Source organism: Diaphorina citri, unplaced genomic scaffold (genome assembly GCF_000475195.1).
Source record: "Diaphorina citri unplaced genomic scaffold, Diaci psyllid genome assembly version 1.1 scaffold151, whole genome shotgun sequence".
NCBI classification, from domain to species: domain Eukaryota; kingdom Metazoa; phylum Arthropoda; class Insecta; order Hemiptera; family Psyllidae; genus Diaphorina; species Diaphorina citri.
This window is the reverse complement of record NW_007377588.1, coordinates 251,866-258,516: the sequence shown is the minus strand read 5'-3', so window position 1 is coordinate 258,516 and position 6,651 is coordinate 251,866. Positions and strand designations below refer to the sequence as shown.

General features: G+C 38.2%; 1 protein-coding gene across 1 annotated transcript in view; it reads left to right on the top strand.

Annotated features, from left to right (window-relative positions):
- The first annotated feature begins 4,204 nt into the window (after window positions 1-4,204).
- The window catches only part of LOC113465720, a 17,733-nt gene continuing 15,286 nt past the window's right edge, over window positions 4,205-6,651 (top strand). Inside the window, exon 1 of the mRNA XM_026820487.1 lies at window positions 4,205-4,307. The gene's annotated coding sequence lies outside the window, so the exon portion shown is untranslated. The remainder of the gene's footprint in view (window positions 4,308-6,651) is intronic.

Genomic DNA, 6,651 nt, shown 5'->3' with positions numbered 1-6,651 from the left:
AATCAATAAATAATAAATCTAATCCTCTTTCTCCAAGATAACTAACAGGAACAAGGAATTCTCTCACACTCCCTGGTGAACCCACAAGTAGGTACAATGCTCCAAGTCCATTCAATCCATCATATCTTCTAGCTTTGTGGTTTTGGACCTAGGACCGAAACACTGTAGGTACTTCGCCCACAATGGACACCACAAGCACTACAATCCTAAGGTTTATTCAGGATCCAAGGTTCTATAGCTGTACCTATGCTATAGCAGGTTCAACAGCTAACATACACGTTATTTTTTTACCTGAATAGTTAAGGCAAGAATTTTCCAACATAGTCAATAAATAATAAATCTAATCCTCTTTCTCCAAGATAACTAACAGGAACAAGGAATTCTCTCACACTCCCTGGTGAACCCACAAGTACAATGCTCCAAGTCCATTCAATCCATCATATCTTCTAGCTTTGTGGTTTTGGACCCAGGACCGAAACACTGTAGGTACTTCGCCCACAATGGACACCACAAGCACTACAATCCTAAGGTTTATTCAGGATCCAAGGTTCTATAGCTGTATGCTATAGCAGGTTCAACAGCTAACATACACGTTATTTTTTTAACCTGAATAGTTAAGGCAAGAATTTTCCAACATAAGTACAAATCTCTCAGTAAGAAATTTGCAAACTTTTTTCAAATCAACTTACCAACTAACTATTCTATCTGATGGTAACATGTTTGTAACATGAGGAATTGAGGACCAATCACCAAGAAAATCAATGTCATCTCCACTCGCATGTTAGTCATCAAAAATTTGCAAGGCTTGAACTATTCGTAGGTAGAACATTCATTGTTTTATTTCTGAGCATGAGCTCAATTGAGCACAAAATTGAGTTGTTAATAAATTATACACAGGAACACAAAGGTGTAGGTACATACGAACAATCTTCCAACAAAAGTACAAGAAATTAATTACATACTGGCAATGATGATAGACCCGTCTGCCTACCCTTGTGTTTTACTATTGCAGATTTGCTTTCGCATAAACCCCATTATAGAACAAGAAGAGAGACATTCCTTACGCTTAGTCAAGTTCTAAATTCTCATATATGTCAGTTGTTAATTTTCCGATCCATAACTCTCACGGGACAAAACCTCTGCAGAAGTAAATTACCTCTTTGGATTAGGTATTAGATTACACCTCAATTGTTCTAGATAATCTAGATTACAAAGGTAACGAGCAAAGAGGTATGTGATGTATTGTACGAGTATAAATGTCTCCGTCTGTAATGGAACCAGGTTAGACTCTCTGAAGCGTGGGAGATGATCCCCCTTAGGCGTCTTAATGTCACGATGACTATGCAACGTGCAGTACTGTCCATGTCCACATAGAATGTTAGATTACCTAGGTATGTCTAATACTTTAGCTTTAGCAGGATTGAAATCATGCTCAACCCTATAGGGGAGGGAGGGGGAAGAGAGGTGTTTTATTTTAGTGGATGTGCCAAAAATACCATGAAGAGATAGGGTAGAGAGAATGTTTGTGGGAGCGGGGACGAAGGGGAGAGAGAGGAAATTCGGTACCTTGAAGGGAGAGAGAGATGGAGAGAAAGAAAGGCTTGATTTAGTGGATGTGCCTAACTTACCATGATCATGATAAAAAGGGTGTAAGACAGAGAAATGAACCTCGGATTGAGGAGAAAGCCGGCAGGTCCCCCTTTTGGATTACCCACCAGGGGTGGATGAGGGACTAAAAAAAAGTTGAATTTTCCTGAGCAATAAAACGGGGTAACTCGTTAAAATCGAGCCTGCTACCAGGGATCAGCATAAATCAATTATCTGACTCAAGTAAAACATTCCATCGGCCAAGGATGTGACTTCTGACTTGTCCATTGTAGTACGTGACCACGAGACAACTATGATGAGAATTGATGAGCGTCATGAAGGAAAAACTCCATTGTATATCGATATTCTTAATTATCGTTTATTTTTTTAAAATCGAATTGACTTGAGATGTCATGACCTATGTATCTGAAGACTTATCTGCCACAGCAAGATTAACTTTGGAAATGGGATACCATGTCAAGTAGGTACTAATTAATACTAAAATAAGAAAAAAATAAGTCTTCACTTGACTAAAAACATAACTTTATTGATGGAAAAGAGTCAATACGTTAACAGCAAGATTAATAAACCAGGATCCCTGATGTTGTTTGGAAATCTAGGCGTCGCGTCACCTCTTTTCCCGCTCTTTGAGAGCAACAATCAACAACGATCAAATAATGTTCAGCAAAGTTTCTATTCCTGTTCTCGCCAGTTGTGATTTCAACATGAACTCTTGTAACATAACAATAGGTGTGAGCCGTGTAAGACTTGTAAGAGGTTACACAAATTCACAAATCAAGGGACTAACAGGAACTGCAAGTCTTCACGTTCCACTCAATCAATATTGATCACAATGGTGTTGGCTGCATTAATTAGGTAAATGGCAAAACATTAAATTGAACCCTCTGATGTCATTCACACGAATATCACTTGCAGTCCTACTGACCTTTGCTCTTCTCAAAGTGCAGCACGGAAATGCATAGGTACCGGGTGATTCTAACGTCGCGCCGTTCTATCATACAGACTTTGCTCTTGTCCTTGTCCTATATTTGTGGGGACAGAAACGATTTACGGGAAAAGGGGCTAACAGGGACCGAATGGGAAAATGGAACTGACTGGAAAAGGCTGACTAAGAACTCCGACAGCACATCTGGACGGGAAAAGCTAAACGAGAAGGTGTGTTTGTTTAGTTGAGATTAACCAACTGTTTACCATCCTAAAATCAATAAAGAAATAACGGAAAGAAAAAGCTTACCTTTTCCATTTGTGTGTGGCTTTGTTTTTTACACTTATTGTTCCTGACAATACCCTTTTGGCAATCTTTCAAATACTGGTCACTCAACGCACCCTGTAGAAAATGGCGCAAAAAGTTTCTTTCGATCAAGATGAGGCCGGAACTCGCAGTACAATGCATCTAGCATTACATACATAGCTCAAGTAACTAGCGAGCAACCAGCGCTCGTAAATTCGAATGGGAAGGAGAGGTGTGAACTGTGACATGTGCTTCATCAGATTCACACGTTTTGCCTGAGCTTCGTCAATAAAATAACCGGAAAGTCAACATGATGCTAAAGCTTGGACTGCAGTTAATGCGAGCTTCAGCATTCAGCTTGTTGACAATATATACTATTGGCAATTTGAACTTGCGTCAGGCCCGTTTATACAGGGTTCGTCGCACTTCAGGAAACGCTAGACCAAAGATCTAGCAATATTAAACCCCCAATTAAGAGAAGAAAGACAAGGAAGAGGAAGGCCCTGGATGAGTTCATGGAGCAGATCATAGAGTATGTTTACACAGATTCCTACAGTGAGCTAAAGAGATTAACCCAAGACAGAGAAGCATGGAGAAGAGCTGCCAACCAATCCTTGTATTGAGATGATAGATAGAAACCCCAAAATTTGTTTATTTTGGCAAAGGGGTCACCCGCTCCCACTTGCCCGGGGCTTTGGCTCTTCAAGGGGGTCCGAAACCAGCCGTTTTCCCCCAACCTTGGTATTTTAGGAGGGGCCCGGTTAGGCTCTAAGCGGCCCTGAGACTTGCATTCTGTAGGGAACATTTTTCAAACGGTATAACACCGTGTTAAATGTTCATCCAGTGATGTTCCATCAATTTGTCTGATTGTTCTATGATACCCGTTTAGTTTGTCCGATTTTAATGAATTTAGAAAAAGAGAGAAAATAAAAAAAAGTAGAATGACACAAAGCTTTTTTTTTTTTTTTTTTTTTTTTAAACTTGACTATAGGAGTCTCCCCTTTTCTGTAAGTAGTCTATTACAGTTTACTGAACTGCAATAGGATTGAATGATTAGCTTAGAGACTTCGCTCTACAATACCCTCAGGGTAAGGAACATTGAGTTGATTTAGTTGATTAATTAATTTATTTTAATAATTACAAATCTAATTAATCTGTTTCACTCCAGCCTTGTCAAATCTAAGTTGACAAAAGCTTTGAAGAATGTGGCTGCAAATTCACTTCCAAATTTGAATGCAAATCCATGCAAGATTTTTCTTCGAATGCAAGTTTTTTTTTCAAAGAGCTTGAAATGTATGGCTGGATATTCGTTTTTTAATTGACAAATAGAGAACTTTAATCCAATTTTATCGTTTTTCTGTTCACAGGTATGCTTCATGTAGAGTAAGTCATCAAAATAAACATGACAACTCAATATAAGTATGAAATGAAAAGAAGTGAGGTAAACATTTATATATCGCCATAACAGGTAAGTACGCATAAAAATATTGATTAGCAAAATTATAATAAATTAACAATTATAACCTTATTAGTAGATAAGGTATGTCTTTACTGCATGAGAAGATATAGAAGCTATAATCATGTCAATTAATTGCCAATACAAATAAAGGTAGGTAATTAGTAGGTACGCTTACAAGTACGCATAAAAATATTGATTAGCAAAATTATAATAAATTAATAATTATAACCTTATTAGTAGATAAGGTATGTCTTTACTGCATGAGAAGATATAAAAGCTATAATCATGTCAATTAATTGCCAATACAAATAATTACGATCTGTCCAATAAAATTCTGGAATAGGTAGGTAATTAGTAGGTACGCTTAGTATTCAGTTAGGACTGTTAGGAGTCATTAGTGGAGGCGCCATATGCCAGTTAGAAATAAGGAAGGAAAGAAAACATTCATTGTCCATTGACTACAGCTAATTTCCATTTCATGTTGATCTCTTGCTCTTTTGCATAGAAAATTCATTTTTCGACCCATCACTCATCTGTCGTGGTAAGTATGAGGGATAAATGTAACACCTACATATCAATGGAAACAGTCGAGGACCAAGGTTAACTAGATACCTACCTACATAACTAGTCTATGAATTTTCATGAAGTGTTGAATTTCTCATATGTTTTAACCTATGGGCTCGTAAATAGTTCAAATGTCGCTCGCTTTCTTCCTAGATCTGATCTTTTTTAATAGGTTGGTACATATACATGTAAATTTGCACTTGCCATTGTCCATTTGACTACAGCTAATTTCCATTCATGTTGATCTCTTGCTCTTTTGCATAGAAAATTCATTTTTCGACCCATCACTCATCCATCTGCCGTGGTATGAGGGATAAATGTAACACCTACATATCAATGGAAACTGTCGAGAACCAAGGTTAACTAGATACCTACCTACATAACTAGTCTATGAATTTTCATGAAGTGTAGAATTTCTCATATGTTTTAACCTATGGGCTCGTAAACAGTTCAAATGTCGCTCGCTTTCTTCCTAGATCTGATCTTCTTTAATAGGTTGGTACATTTACATGTAAATTTGCACTTGCTTCTTTGATAGATTTTTCAGCCAACTTGGTACCTCATACTCTTATTAGCTCCCTCTATCTTCGCAGTTTGCAGTCGAAATTTTCTTTTGTTTTCCTTCCGTAACCATCTTTTCCTTGTTCACCTATTCGTGGCTGCCTAGCCTGACTGCGGCTTACTCCACAACTTGCACCCAGAATCTGTCATTTGCCATCTCGTTCCATTCTCCCGGGTTAAGCTCCATCTCCGCAGCATTCCTCCTGATATTGTCTTTCCAGTTTCCACCGATGCAATAAAAAAATCTCCGTGCATCCAGACATTTCAGACTTTTCCCAACCGCTGACAAATCAAATCACAAAAGCTCTTCCAAGTTGAAGTAAATTAAATGTATTGTCTTCGTGGAAGTATGTCAGTTGTCAGATCCATAAGACAAAATAAAAATATTTCAAACATTCTTCGGCAAAGATTTGAGTGGAATATTTCAATGCTATGCAAAACAAGACGTACATTCTTCTTACTTCAGTGGCGAATCTTATTCATCGAACGAAGGGAGATTCAAGTTAACTCGACGATTTTGTTTTTATCAAAAGGTTTTACCTATAGAGGAATCAGGGAACTGTAATTGCTAAGGTCTTATCGTGTCGAAAGCAAAGATGGAAGGAATACAAGATAGGAGAAAGCCAGCCTTGCCGAGAACGAATCTTATCTGTTGGATAAAATCCGCCCCGCGCGGTAATCGAACCCGCGACCTGGAACTTACAAGGCAGACGCGCTACCAACAAAGCTAACTATGCTAGGGTGGTCTTTTTGATAGTAATCGACCACTTCGACCAGTGCTTTTCATAATTATTCAGTGTCTGGCAGGGCAGGAGTTTGTCGTATAAGAACTTTGTTTTCTTCAAACATATTTCCACTCGCGTTTGGTTACATGGTTGTTCTTTCTCCGCCACTGTCAGCACTGATATACTGGATTAGAATTAGAACTCGAAGCACTCGGCAGCTACTCAGCTATAAATTGAAAGTTGAAAGCCAGATCTACAGATTTGTTTCGGAATTCAGAATTGTTCTCCGGAGAAGAATAATGACGTATTTGATTTGTTCTTAATTTGAATTCTCGACGATCTCGACGTATTGTTATTTAATCTGAGAGTGAAATCAAATTGCTAATGTGTGCAGCGGAGATATTTATGCGGTGGTATTTCATTTCAACATCTTCTAGACCCGTCTGCCTACCCTTGTGTTTTACTATTGCAGATTTGCTTTCGCATAAACCCCATTATAGAAC